Source organism: Solanum stenotomum, chromosome 2, assembly GCF_019186545.1.
Source record: "Solanum stenotomum isolate F172 chromosome 2, ASM1918654v1, whole genome shotgun sequence".
Taxonomy (NCBI): Eukaryota; Viridiplantae; Streptophyta; class Magnoliopsida; order Solanales; family Solanaceae; genus Solanum; species Solanum stenotomum.
The window spans coordinates 32,792,576-32,808,972 of NC_064283.1; the positions used below are offsets into that span (position 1 = coordinate 32,792,576).

Consider the following 16,397-nt stretch of genomic DNA (forward strand, 5'->3'; position numbering starts at 1 on the left):
TGAGTGGTTTGCTGATACCGTGGTTTTAGGAACCAATACACCGGTGAGTAAAATCGTTCTATCTTGGGAGGATATATTCCATTAACCTTGGTACTTGAGGGAATAATTTCCTGAGGGGGACACTATGCATTGAGTGGGCTAGATTTTCTTCCTTAAGAAAAATATTTTGTATTTTGCTTCTAATATGTTTCTGATTTTATTTTCTCTATTGGTTCTAATTTTCTAGTTTTGAAAATGCTCTTTAAACTCTATTATTTCTTATCAAGTTCTTCAAAGTTTTTTTTAAGTATCTTAGGAATACAAGATGAACATCACTTTGATCTCTTTGATGACTCTTATATAGGCTTCGTTAGAGCTAGTAGTCGTTGAGATCTTTTACGACAAAGAAGGCAACCCCCAAAAACTGATCCTTGGAAAGAGGAATTGATACTTTCGACTTGTGCCATTTTTTAGAGAATACGATTCAGTCCTCAAAATAGATTGGTACTTTCTTTCATATTAATCACACGGTCTTGATACTTCTTAATTTCCTTCAAAATGGCTTGGTACTTAATATTATGGTAATATATAATTGTCCTCCTGTAATGAGAAGTGTTTTGTTACATTAACATATCTTTGATTTGATTGTTTTATTTCTTATATACTGATACTATATAGAATTTGATATCATGGATATCTTGAATATTATTTTATAAATATTTATCTCTACTTATTGTTGTACTAATAATGTAGAAGTGCTTTGGAAACATGTGTATGTATAAGCTCGACTTTGAGCTAGTATGGAAAATAGTGTGGAAGTAATATTATTGTGAGTTGTAAGAAATAAATGAGTGTTGTTCTTATTAAAGAGTAGTAGTCTTTTGACACTACCAATTTTTATTCAATATTATTGATGTTGTTGTTACTCTCTTGCTATTGCTATTTAGGGTGGACATTATCCTGGGTGTGATTATCATTTTGTCAAACAAACTATACATACATTAAAAACCCTACAAAAGAAGATGATAAATTATATCAAGACTAATATAAGTCTTTGTCCCCCATTTATAAATGATTAGAACTTGCAACATTCACCATCTTCTTCTCCAACTATGTAAATCGGCCATGAATGATCAACGGCGAGTGATCCTTCTATCTACACTAGAAGAGAAGCATGCTTATCTTATGCCACATAGCATCCCAACTTGCAGTCTTCTATCTACACTAGAAGAGAAGCAAACCAATCATGGTTTTCTATAGGGAATTCTGATTGAAAGGTACTTGACTAAATGAAGGTGTTGTGTTTCACAAACTAAGAAATCTATGAATTGTAGAAGCAGATCTGCAAGGACGAGATTCCCCATGGTATTGAAGAAATAAGTTCTAGCGCTATATATGATTATACAGGCAAACCACATTTTTTCTACAAGTTTGTAATATCTTGATAAATATGAGATTATGTTATGCAATTGAAAGGATGAATTTAACATGACAATGGACTTATAACATAACATATATAATTAAAATTACTAAAATCATAACGGATGCATATTACATGATGAACAACACTTAGTACTGACTTTTACTGAATCATAACTAATAAACACAACACTTAGGATAACTCAAATGACAAATGAACCTAGACATTTAATATAATATTTTATTTTCGATAATTCCATAACACGTGCACTAGGAATGACAGTTGAACTAGTAATTGGGAACTATGGCCAAAGTAGAGCCACTAACCCTATTAGCAAAGGGTCCACCAACATTGAGTCCATATGAAGAACTTTACCTACAAAATTAGGAGGAGTCGAGGCACTTCCCAATGTCTAAAATGGGACTGCATTATTATTCACCATTAGTGCCTTTTTTTCAACCTTTTGGTTTAGAATTTCCAATGCCTTCTTCAAGTGTTGAAGTTGGAATAAGTTAAGTTCTTCCATAAGAAGTTCCCACCATAGACCATTAGCTCTCCTCGTAATTTCTCGAAGGGATTCTCCGCGATTTTTCTCCATCTAGAGAACCCCCTCGAGGTTCATGAGCTTGGAATTGAGCTCACGAATATCAGCTTCTCTACGAGCCACGATTTGTTGATTGTAGACATCGTTATTTGGTGGAGGGAGGTTCCTCCCAAGGAACCTCTCCACCAACGTGTCCACGCTAGGGTGACCAAAGGAGAAAACTTTACCATCCTGGGAAACTACCACAATGGCCATTTCAGCAACACATAGCGTACAAAGTTCACTAGCCTTTTTGAACAGACCAACATGTCAATTAGAAAACATAACTAGTAAGTTTCTCGCATTCTTCATTTTCACCATGTCAACCCTTTGACGACCCTTGTTGCTTCTTGTTGTCATGTCTAAACTATCACTAAGAAATTGTGATTTTTGGTCTTAACACCAAGAGCTTTATATTATAAATTGTGTTTTAAAATAACTTAATGATATAGACGTTAATGATTATAATTAGACAATTCATTTTTTTTCCTAATTAGATATATATTATTGGATTGCATTTGACCGCTATTTTATTTGAGAACAATTTTTGAAAAACAGATATATTAAATGATTAATAAAAACCTTTTACTTTAATAATAACACCAATTTTGCATTTACCATTGAAGTTTCCTAGTCAATCAAAATTTAGAATTCTTTCCTAATTAGAATTATATTATTGGATTGCATTTGACCGCTATTTTATTTGAGAATAACATTTTTTAAAATATATTAAATGATTAATAAAAACCTTTTATTGTAATAATAACACGAATTTTGCATTTACCATGGAATTTTCCTAGTCGATCACCATTTAGAGATTTTTCCTAATTAGGATTATATTATTGGATTGCATTTGACCGCTATTTTATTTGAGAGCAATATTTTTTAAAAATATATTAAATGATTAATGAAAACCTTTTATTTTTATAATAACACCAATTTTGCATTTACAGTTGAATTTTCCTAGTCGATCATCATTTAGAGATTTTTTCTAATTAGAATTATATTATTGGATTGCATTTGACCGCTATTTTATTTGAGTACATTATTTTTTAAAAATATATTAAATGATTAATATAAAACATTTTATTTTAATAATAACACGAATTTTGCATTTACCGTTGAATTTTCCTAGTCGATCATCATTTACAGATTTTTCCTAATTAGAATTATATTATTGGATTGCATTTGACTGCAATTTTATTTGAGAACATTTGTTTTTAAAAAAATATATTAAATGATGAATAAAACCCTTTTATTTTAATAATAACACGAGTTTTGCATTTACTATTGAATTTTCCTAGTCTATAATCATTTAGAGACATACAATGTATCACATCAAGTATATATTTGCCTTTTGAATTTGTAAATGCTAAACAACTCACATTCAAATATTATATTGATTTGTACTGGATTAGTTAACAACAAACAACTCTCTCTAAATAATAAAATTTGTAAGCTTATTTATTTAAATAAATTTAGTAGTACAAATATAAAATAAAAAATGTAGAAAATAAACAAACTCGTTAAAAGGAGTTGAGGGGTATTTTTGTCTTTACATAGATTAATACCATGGTGTTAAATTTTATGTATTCCTAATATCACCAAATGTAAGGTATTAGTTATACATCCTATACCATGTATGGTGTATTACTAATCCATGAATTCGTTATACATAGACCCTAAATTTCTACCAAATATGGTACTAAATAATATCATACAAATATATGGACTATTTCTCCTAATATTCCCTACCAAACGACTCAATATTATTTTTCAGTTTTTTGATGTTTCTACAACTTATTATATGAACTTTGTCCTAATTAAGCTTTCTTCTGCTTGTCTCTGCCCAACCTATGTGTTACCATAAACTGGTATTCCATAAGTGATCATCTACTACAGGAATTCATATTAAAACCCTAAATTTTCATCAGATTAACTCCGCCAGTAGGCGTCATGGCCAATGCCAACGATGCCTGGCATACACTCCATGCTAATGAACAACCACCAAAACCACCATTGATCTATGCAACGACTTTGAATAAAGTAGAAAACAAAATCACAACGCCTATCTCTATCAAAGATATTACTTACATTCATGGAGAGCCAACTGTATTCTGCGAGTGAGGAAGAAGAGGTTGAGACCATAATCATTAAAGAAGATTTACCGTTTGCCATAATTCAAAAATTTTCTTATGGCTGGTCAGAACTAGAAGAAATTCGTAAAATTGGTCCTTTATGGTGTGAGATTCCAGGCGGAATGTAAGGCAGGATTCTTGAGTGATAGACACATCCTAATTCGCCTTACTACTATGGAATATTACGTGCATGTCATGTCAAAAATCGGCATATTTTTTGAAGGCTAAAGAAGGGTATACTATCAGATGCAACCTCTAAAGTGGGAATCCTAGTTCAAGCCAGAGGCGGAAACTACTACTGCCTTAGCATGGACCTCTTTTCCATCCCTATCACCTAATTTTTTTGTTAAAGAATCCTTCTTTACGATGTCTAAAGCAGTGGGAAAACTGTTAAATGTTGCCATGGCTACAATAAGCAAATCTAGACCTAGTTGTGTCTAGGTAGTGTTTGAAGTCAACTTATTGAAAGAATTTCCCAAACGGATCAATGTCGGAGTTATGAAGACATCTTCTGGGGAAATCATCTCAACATGGATAAAAATCTGATACGATTACACGCCAAAGTATTGCAAATATTGCAAACTTTAAGGCAAGGGCATGATTTTCATCGAGGGGGTTTAAAAAGATAAGTAATCAAGTTGGTCAGGGCTGGTCAAATATAATCAAGTCAGATTCAATATAAGCAACTAGATAAAATTCAACTCTACCTCAACACAAATAATGAAATCGAGGAAGTATGTGTTTGATATAATGTTAAAATGAGTATGAGAGAATGTATTTTATAAAATTTTAATTGTGGTCTTGTCTCCATCATTGTAGTATATATACGTTACTAATATATGTATCCACGCGATGCACATATAATATTAATATAGTATTATTTATTTATTTTTTATTGTGATATCTTGTTTGAGTATACTAAATCATATTACCTTACAAAAGTCCAACTATCGTATTGTTCCTCATTAATTAAATGTAATACCTCCCCCTCTGTCACACCTCACGCCTACACCCTGGACATGACCGACACTCTAGAACCATCACTGGTCCCAAGAGAATCCTTGGCCTTGCTTACTACTTAGGGGAAGACATTACTCAACAATAAGAACTTCAAATGCATAGATTAACTCAATTGTCTCAGCTATTGAATAAATTCAGAAACGTCTAGAAATATTCAAATAGCCATAAGAAGGCAACTCAAGTCTCAAAAACTTAACAAAGGAAAAGGAAAAAGATTCCTCAACTACTACTGTCTATGAATCCTTTAAAAACTATAATAGATGTCGGGAAAAGACTCACAATATCTTAATAAATATAAAGAATGTAAACTTCGAACCCTTCGGAAAGCGAAGAGGTTTACCAAAGCTATCTAGAATGAAATGGGATCAATGAAGTGCTTGTTCATGACCTGAACATCTATATCGTATCATAAATAAGATGCAAATTGAATGACCTCAGTACATTGAATGTATGAGTATGTAAGGGGAAAGATGAAACTTAAGCAATTGAACGGAGACTCTAGGAAGACGAAGAGATTCCAAAATCCGTCTCGAGCAAAGATTCCAAAAAAAATGAGAATATAAAATGCAAGGATATGAAAAACCTAATATCAGTGTGAGAGTACGGGAATTGAACAGTTGAGAGAGTGAAGGATTATTGAATTTAAAATAGTTTGGCCCTTTAAAAATCTTTCAGTTGGCGCGACAGTTGGCGAAGTAAGTCTCATCTGCAGACCTACTCGGTGATGCGCCGAATGGTATTTTAGCTCGCCGAGTTTTACAGAACTCCCAACAATTTGGGCGTTCAAACAGTGGACATAATCAGGCTTGCCGACCTGTTTGACGAGTCGCTGACTGAGCTTTTGGATCGCTGTGTATTACAGAATCCCCCCATAAAGCTGGGTTGTTCAAACGATGGTCTAAATCGGGCATGCCGACCTGTTCGGCATGTCGTCGATTGTAATTTTACCTCACCTATTGCACATTTTCCAACACTTTTAACTTTTCAATTTGCAAAATCAACACCCATTATTCAAAAGCAAAGTTTAAAAAAATCACCAAAACCATGGATTGCCTCCAAGGAAACGCCTTATTTAACGTCGTGGCACGACAAAGATACTAATTCAAACTTCATTTTTTGAGATTGGCCGTTGTTTATACATTACTAATATATGTATTCACGCGATGCACATATAATATAAATATAGTATTATTTATTTATTTTTTATTGTGATATCTTGTTTGAGTATACTAAATCATATTACCTTACAAAAGTCCAACTATCGTATTGTTCCTCATTAATGAAATGTAATACCTACCCCTCTGTCACACCTCACGCCTACACCCTGGACATGACCGACACTCTAAAACCATCACTGATCCCAAGAGAATCCTTGGCCTTGCTTACTACTTAGGGGAAGACATTACTCAACAACAAGAACTTCAAATGCACAGATTAACTCAATTGTCTCAACTATTGAATAAATTCAGAAACGTCTGGAAATATTCAAATAGCCATAAGAAAGCAACTCAAGTCTCAAAAACTTAACAAAGGAAAGGGAAAAAGACTCCTCAACTACTACTGTCTATGAATCCTTTAAATACTACAATAGATGTCAAGAAAAGACCCACAATATCTTAATAAATCTAAAGAATGTAAACTTGGAACCCTTCGGAAAGCAAAGAGGTTTACCAAAGCTAGCTAGAATGAAATGAGATCAATGAAAGGCTTGTTTATGACCTTGAACACCTATATCATATCATAAATAAGATGCAGATTGAATCACCTCAGTACATTGAATGTATGAGCATGTAAGGGGAAATATGAAACTTAAGCAATTGAACAGATACTCTAGGAAGACGAAGAGATTCCAAAATCCGTCCCGAGCAAAGATTCCAAAAAAACCAAGAATATAAAATTCAAGGGTATGAAAAACCTAATATCAGTGTGAGAGTACGGGAATTGAACAGTTGAGAGAGTGAAGGATTATCAAATTTAAAACTGTTTGGCCCTTTAAAAATCTTTCAATTCGTGCGACAGTTGGCGAAGTAAGTCTCATCTGCAGACCTACTCGGTGATGCGCCGAATGGTATTTTAGCTCGCAGAGTTTTACAGAACTCCCAACAATTTGGGGGTTCAAACGGCGGACATAATCAGGCTTGCCGACCTGTTTGACGAGTCGCTGACTGAGCTTTTGGATCGCCGTGTTTTACAGAATCCCCCCATCAAGCTGGGTAGTTCAAACGATGGTCTAAATCGGGCATGCCGACATGTTCGGCGTGTCATCGATTGTAATTTTACCTCACCTAATGCACATTTTCCAACACTTTTAACTTTTCAATTTGCAAAATCAACACCCATTATTCAAAAGCAAAGTTTAAAAAATCACCAAAACAATGGGTTGCCTCCAAGGAAACGCCTTATTTAACGTCGTGGCACGACAAAGATACTAATTCAAACTTCATTTTTTGAGATTGGCCGTTGTTTATACATTACTAATATATGTATTCACGCGATGCACATATAATATAAATATAGTATTATTTATTTATTTTTTATTGTGATATCTTGTTTGAGTATACTAAATCATACTACCTTACAAAAGTCCAACTATCGTATTGTTCTTCATTAATGAAATGTAATACCTCCCACTTTGTCACGCCTCACGCCTACACCCTGGACATGACCGACACTCTAGAACCATCAATGATCCCAAGAGAATCCGTGGCCTTTCTTACTACTTAGGGGAAGACATTACTCAACCACAAGAACTTCAAATGCACTGATTAACTCAATTGTCTCAACTATTGAATAAATTCAGAAACGTCTGGAAATATTCAAATAACCATAAAAAGGCAACTCAAGTCTCAAAAACTTAACAAAGGAAAGGGAAAAAGACTCCTCAAGTACTACTGTCTATGAATCCTTTAAATACTACAATAGATGTCGGGAAAAAACCCACAATATCTTAATAAATCTAAAGAATGTAAACTTGGAACCCTTCGGAAAGCAAAGAGGTTTACCAAAGCTAGCTAGAATGAAATGGGATCAATGAAAGGCTTGTTTATGACCTTGAACACCTATATCGTATCATAAATAAGATGCAGATTGAATGACCTCAGTACATTGAATGTATGAGCATGTAAGGGGAAATATGAAACTTAAGCAATTGAACGGATACTCTAGGAAGACGAAGAGATTCCAAAATCCATCCCGAGAAAAGATTCCAAAAAAACCAAGAATATAAAATTCAAGGATATGAAATACCTAATATCGGTTTGAGAGTACGGGAATTGAACAGTTGAGAGAGTGAAGGATTATTGAATTTAAAACTGTTTGGCCCTTTAAAAATCGTTCAGTTCGCGCGATAGTTGGTGAAGTAAGTCTCATCCGTAGACCTACTCGGTGATGCGCCAAATGGTATTTTAGCTCACTGAGTTTTACAGAACCCCCAACAATTTGGGGGTTCAAACGGCGGACATAATCAGGCTTGCCGACCTGTTTGACGAGTCGCTGACTGAGCTTTTGGATCGCCGAGTTTTACAGAATCCCCCCATCAAGCTGGGTGATTCAAACGATGGTCTAAATCGGGCACGCCGACCTTTTCGACGTGTCATCGATTGTAATTTTACCTCAATTGCACATTTTCCAACACTTTTAACTTTTCAATATGCAAAATTAACACCCATTATTCAAAAGCAAAGTTTAAAAAAATCACCAAAACCATGGGTTGCCTCCAAGGAAACGCTTTATTTAATGTCGTGGCACGACAAAGATAGCAATTCAAACTTCATTTTTTGAGATTAGTCGTTGTGTCACTAGGTAACCTTCATTTTGGCCTTGGGTTCAAATGAGATGAAATTCAACCCATTTGCGTTCCAATTTCTCGATGGACACTGGGTGCGAGGTGATTATTTGATTAAGTGTAGAGACGTCCTCTTTCATTTACTTCAAAACTTTGTCTGACCCTTTCAACTTAATGAAAAAGTGCGCAGGCATGTCTTCCGTACGAAAGTTCTCCGGGTCAGCATTTTTCTCCTTAGGCTTTTGATGTTCATGGGGTGGAACGTATCTTTCCTTGTCACCATCCCTTTCGTTCCTATTAGCATTACGATCACGCCATTGTCTGTCACGGTCTCCCCATACATCATCTCTATTCAAAGTCGAATTTCCACCCGTCCTTGGACAATTTGGACGAAAACCTCCTCTTTGGTTTGCAAGGAAGTTCACTTCCTCATTATACGGTTCTTCAAATTGTGCTTCTTAATGGTTTGCTCCACCAATACCCACAACATTTACACTCTTCAACCCACTACACATCACATTTTTCGACAATATTTCCAGTTGGGTCATCATTTTATCCATATTTTGGTCTCTCTTGATCCTTCTCGATCTGCTCTTTCGTCATCCTGAAAGTGAGATGAGACACTTGGTCCTCACGATTGCACCATGCTCTATTGATCTTGGTCAAGCAATCAAGGAGTTGAGACGCTACCTCATAAAGATGTTGCATTATACCTCCGGGAACAAGTTGATCAGCAACACCTTTGATCACCGAGTCAAGACTCCTATAAAAGTATTGTAGCGGTACGTTGTTTGGAAGTCTGAGAGTCAGACATTGAAGTACAAACTTCTGAAATCTCAACCATGTCTCGTGGATTTGTTCACCGTCCAAGCATTTGAAACTCTATATACTATCCCTTAATATCATCGTTTTGATGAGGGAAAGAATCTCACAAAGAAATCCCGTTTGAGTTCATCCCAAGTGGTGATGGAGTTCCCCGATAGATCAGCTAACCATTAGGTAGCTTCACCCATCAAATAAAATGGGAATTACAACCGAAGAAGAACTGACTCTTGTGATATGTTCTTGAACGAGAATGGACTACTAATGTCCACGAAGTTCTGAATATGTTCATGGGGATCTTCATGGGCAATTCCTCCATATAGGCCTTTCATTTGCAGGAGTTGTAGCATTGTGCTAGTGACATGGAAGACATCATTCCCCTCAATCGGAGGTAGACGTATCGCACCAACACCACCCAATTAAATCAGGTCATTCACATCGTAATGATATCCAATATCATCTTGGTGGCCCACTTGGCTACCATTACTCTCGTTCACGCTCATTTTTTCCTCTGTTCAAAACAAGCCAACACAGACACAAAACAAACTAAGTCGAGTCAACTATAACACAAAAAGATTACCACTTTAAACTTTAATAATAGAATTCGAAAAAATGTATTTAGTTTTTATTTTTCTCCTTCAATTTACTTAAAATAATCTATATATCATAAATCATATGTTTACTTAATTTGTTAAATAATAATAATTTAATTACATAATGAAATATATGAAGCACAACAACTATACTTTATTTCTTATGTTATGGCATTATAATTATAATCGATTAGATTAATTAATTTAATTGAAGTAGAAGACAAAACAATATATGAAACTCTTCCAATTCAGTGACTCTTTAAATTTTGAAACCAATTTTTTTTTCATGTGTCATGATTCAATGTGTCTCATTATTGAAACTCTTCCAATTCAGTGACTCTTTGAATTTTGAAACCAAAAATAAAATGTATGTGTCATGATTCATTGTGTCTCATTATTGAATTTTGATAGTTGAAAAGACAGTTAAATATCACTATAAATACCAATAAATTATAGCCACAATTTGCTTGTCCCTAGATCATCATACTCTTTTTTTTTTGTCATATACAGTTCTCTAATCTTCTTCCTAGATAATGATATAACATATAGTCAAGAAGCTAACTAAGGAGAAGGACATGTGACATCATTCGGAAGTTAGCTTTCTTACAATAGAATAGTTGAAGTTAGAAGTACAATAGATGAAATCATGAAAAAGAGAAGTTTTCTTACGGTATAATAGTTGAACTTAGAAGTTTAGAAGAGGGAACCTATTCCTTGAGATCCTTTGTTTATTAGCTCATAATTTTAAGCTTTCATTTTCATTTTGGAGTTAAGGTATGGTTGTCCATATTAAATTTGGTATGCAATCCACATTTTTATGTAATTCTTGTATCATTTTGCATTGTTGTGGGAATTTTATATTTATTTGTCATTGTGTTATTGTTCTTGTAAGTGTTACTTAATCGAAAAAACTTCTAATAATGTATGATGAGTTTGATAATACTTGAATAATTTATGCAATATGCTCATATATTCATATTGTCAATTTTCTAAATTCAAATTAATTTAAATAAAGATTGCTAAAATATTGCTTCTCTGAATAAGAGACAAATGTTTCTTGAAGTTGTCTCTTTAATTAAAGGAAGCAATCAAGAAATGAGTGGTGACCAACTAATGGAGATTGTGTATAGAGGTCTGAAGGGTAGGAGATTTCTAATTGTCAAAGAAGATATATGGAGTAGTGAGGCATGGGACCAAATGCCAATAATATTTCCAAATGATGACAATAGAAACCGAATCATATTAACCACTCGGCTCAAGTATGGTGCTGATTCTGTGAGATGTCCTGACTTTCCACCTCATAGAAAGTCTTTTATAAGTCTTGATGTCCTGATTTTCCACATTTATTTCAATGCAAAAAGATATTTCAAAACATATGTTTTACAATTCAAATTGCTTAAGGTATTTGATGTATTTTCAATTGATTAATATGATTTCTCTTGTGTAATACCTCAGCTTATACACTTGAGATATGTTTCGAAGATAAGTCTTTGTCGAATCGACAGGGTTGATATATGAAAAATGTCATAAATAAGGCATTTTGATATTGGATCGCCACTATATTATCTTATCCTCTTGCTGCGAAAATCATAAGAAAAACTCGCAATCTATTCCCAAGGAATTCCAATTAAAAGGTACTTGTATACCATGGGAAGTCATGACTTTGCTGGCTCATTTACCCAATCTCCAAGAGTTCCCTCGAACAGATTGGACACTAAATGAATATGTTGCGTTTCACAAATTAAAATATCTACAAATTGTAGAAGCAAATCTGCAAGGAGGAGAGTCCCCAGACGTTTGTAATATCTTTGATAAACAAGAGATTAATATTGAATGCAATTCAAAGGATAAAATAAACATGACAATGGACTAATAACATAACATATATAATTAAAATTACTAAAATCATAAGGGATAAACATTACATGATGAACACAACACTTAGTACTGACTTCAACTAAATCATAACTGATGAACACAACACTTAGGATAACTCAAATGACAAATGAACCTAGATACTTAATATAATATTTTATTTTCGACAATTCCATAACACGCGCACTAGGAATGACGGTTGAACTAGTAATTGGGAACTATGGAAGAAGTAGATCCACTAACCATATTAGCAAAGGGTCCACCAACATTGAGTCCATATGAAGAACTTTAGCTAGCACAATTAGGAGGAGTCCAGGCACTTCCCAATGTCTGAAATGGGAAATCATTATTATTCACCATTTGTGCCTCTTTTTCAACCTTTTGGTTTAGAATTTCTAATGCCTTCTTCAAGTGTTCAAGTTGGAATTAGTTCAGTTCTTCGATAGAAGATTCCCACCATACACCATTAGCTCTCTTCCTAATTTCTCGAAGGGATTCTCCGCGATTTTTCTCCATCTGGAGAACCCCCTCGAGGTTCATGAGCTTGGTATTGAGCTCAAGAATACCAGCTTCTCTAAGAGCCGCGATTTGTTGATTATGGACATCGTTCTTTGGTGGAGGGAGATTCCTCCCAAGGTACCTCTCCACCAACGTGTCCACGCTAGGGTGACCAAAGGAGAAAACTTTATTGTCCTGGGAAAATATAACAATGGCAATTTCAGCACCATATAGCGTACAAAGTTCGCAAGCCTTTTTGAATAGACCAGCACGTCGCTTAGAAGACGTAACTCCTAAGTTTCTCGCATTCTTCATTTTCACCATGCCAACCCTTTGACGACCCTTGCTGATTCTTCTTGTCATGCCTAAACTATCACTAAGAAATTGTGATTTTTGGTCTTAACACCAAGAGCTTTATATAAGAAATTGTGTTTTAAAATAACTTAATGATATAGACGTTAATGATTATAATTAGACAATTAATTTTTTTCCCTAATTAGATTAATAATATTGGATTGTATTTGACCGCTATTTTATTTGAGAACAATTTTGGAAAAAAAGACATATTAAATGATTAATAAAAACCTTTTACTTTAATAATAACACCAATTTTGCATTTACCATTGAAGTTTCCTAGTCGATCATCATTTAGAGATTTTTCCTAATTAGAATTATATTATTGGATTGCATTTGACCGCTCTTTTATTTGAGAACAATATTTTTTAAAAATATATTAAATAATTAATAAAAACCTTTTATTTTAATAATAACACGAATTTTGTATTTACCATTGAAATTTCCTAGTCGATTAACATTTAGAGATTTTTCCTAATTAAAATTATATTATTTGATCGCTATTTTATTTAACAATATTTTTTTAAAAATATATTAAATGATTAATGAAAACCTTTTATTTTAATAATTACCCAATTTTGCATTTACCATTGAACTTTCCTAGCTGATCATCATTTAGAGATTTTTCCTAATTAGAATTATATTATTGGATTGCATTTGACCGCTATTTTATTTGAGAACAATATTTTTAAAAAATATACTAAATAATTAATAAAAACCTTTTATTTTAATAATGACACAAATTTTGCATTTACCATTGAATTTTCCTAGTCAATCAACATTTAGAGAGTTTTCCTAATTTGTTAAGACTCCTATAGAAGTATTGTAGCAGCACGTCCGTGAGTCGGACATTGAAGTACCAACTTCTGAAATCTCAACCACGTCTCGTTGATTTGTTCATCGTCCAAGAGTTTGAAACTTTGTATACTACCTTTTAATGTCATCATTTTTTATGGGGGAAATAATCTCACAACGAAATCCCGTGTGAGCTCATCTCAAGTGGTTATGGAGTTCCTCGATAGCTTAGCTAACCATTTTGTAGCTTCACTCATCTAAGAGAATGGGAACAACCGAAGATGAACTGATTCTTGTGATATGTTCTTGAATGAGAACGGACTACAAACGTACACGAAGTTTCGAATATGTTCATGGGGATCTTCAGGGGCTAGCCCTCCATATAGTCCTTTCATTTGCAGGAGTTGTAGCATTGTGGTAGTGACATGGAAGAAAACATTCCCCTCAATCGGAGGTAGGCGTATCGTACAAACACCACCAATTAAATCGGGTCATTCATATCGTTATGATTTCCATTATCATCTTGGTGGCCAACTTAGCTACCATTACTCTCGTTCGCGATCATTTCTTCCTCTGTTCAAAACAAGCCAATACAAACACGAAAAAAAGTAAGTCGAGTCAACTACAACACAAAAAGATTAACACTTGAAACTTCAATAATAGAATTCTAAACCGGCAGTGGCACCATTTTTTATAAACAAACGCTCAACAACACCTTATCTAATAGTAGGTGTGAGCGATTTTTAATCTTGTATAAAACCTAACGAAAGGTTGGGTCGAACTCAAAAGGAGTTGTACAAGTTCGAATTCAGTTACAAAGTTACGAATGTAATCTAATTGGTGGTTGGAGTAGAAATTATAGAAAATACTTAGTTAAATTAAAAGGGGGGACAACAAATGTTACTTATGTTATTAAGAGGAATTCTCGGGATGTGATCAATTATAGGCCAATTATGCTATATGGGTAAATTGATTTTTATTAATAATTTGTTGTATCATTGTGGGTAGGCTAGACTATAAGTGCAATAGTTTTCTCACAAACAACTATTACGGTTCATGCGAGTTCTCTCGAATCTTGACAAGCTTAACACTACAAAATAGACTAAACCCTTAATTTATCCACTCTCTCAAGCTAGATAGGTAGGAGCGAGTAAATATTCCCTCTCTCGAGATTAACCCATAACAACCCACATGCTAAAATCATCAATCGATAACCTTGGTTTTAGAACCTTTCTCTAAAACACTGAGCTAAAATTATATTTACAGCTACAATTCATAAATTACTACTCGGCTGTCAATCAAACCCACATTAAAACAACATTTAAAACATTAAACAACAATACCATAAGCTAATTAAGCCAATAATCACACCCTAAGAATTGGGGTTTTACCTACACATCATAAAAAGAGAAAAATAATTTCCAACTATGCTAGCGATGAGCTGGGTAAAAGTTTCCAAGTCTCTACAATGCTCCAAATTGAATTAGTTCAAAGACCCAATTGCAATTCCTCCAATTTTTGTCTCAAAAGCTTCAAAGTCTCCACTGGAACTTTAAAACTCAAAGAAGCTAAAAATTCTGAGAGTTGTGGAATCAGAACTGTGGGAACCTACTTTCTCTTTTTTTAAAAAATTTCAATTTATAGTTGCCCAATTTTTTTCCTGAAAGGCCATTGGGTGAAGTAAGTCGCGCTTCGCCAACCAGGTCGGAGATCCGACCTTCGCTCCCTCCATCACCAATTTGCATTGGACATCAGTCCTCAGAGTTCTGTAAACTTCGGCGATTATAGTTGTTGTCGCGGAGTCGTTCGGGGATCCGCCGACTACCCAGTCTTGTCACCTAATTGGTTCTTCCCCAGGGATGGCTCACTGGAACTTTGGGCAAGCTAAAGAGCCACTCGGCGGTTCGCAGAGTAGTCTTGGCGATCACCAGGATTGCTTTTCTTCACTTCTTCAGTTTGTTAGTTCCTTTTTGCCTGGTAGCGTCCTTGCCTTTCCCCTTATCATTCTTAGCTGCAAGTCAACACTTTAACATCAGTTTAGAGCATCAATTACGCATTTGAGGACCCTTATACTATCAAAACAAATCCCTATATGTGTCAAAATCTCGGACTCAGAAACATCTCCAACTTAAAATTTTGCTTTTCCTCAAGTAAAACTCAGGATCAATCAGTTCAACAAGGATGTCTACAAATAGTGTTGCTTAAGACACAACATAAAAGCACACAAAAAGGGTTTAAACTACACGTACAATGATCAATTGTGCACTCAAAGTTTCAAATGTTTACTCACCATTATCAAGTGTACTCAAGCTCATAATGCTTGCTTCAATTGCAGGTTCAAGCTCAACAAAGGTATTCAAATGCCATCACAACAAAGATGATTCCATATTCACACAAAAATTCTCAAAAATTTAAGGTCCCGGAATCACATAAAACTGTCACACTCAAAAAAAATGAACACATGCTTGACTCAACCCATAGGCTTGACCTTATTTTTCTATCAACATTTGTTTCAGCTAACTCAAGATTACAAAGG

General features: G+C 34.3%; 2 pseudogenes; both read right to left on the reverse strand.

The window, feature by feature from the left end:
- Window positions 1–1,686: 1,686 nt before the first annotated feature.
- Window positions 1,687–2,342, reverse strand: LOC125857062 (agamous-like MADS-box protein AGL62; annotated as a pseudogene).
- A 10,076-nt stretch (window positions 2,343–12,418) lies between these two features.
- LOC125857063 (agamous-like MADS-box protein AGL62) lies at window positions 12,419–13,075 on the reverse strand (annotated as a pseudogene).
- Window positions 13,076–16,397: the final 3,322 nt, after the last annotated feature.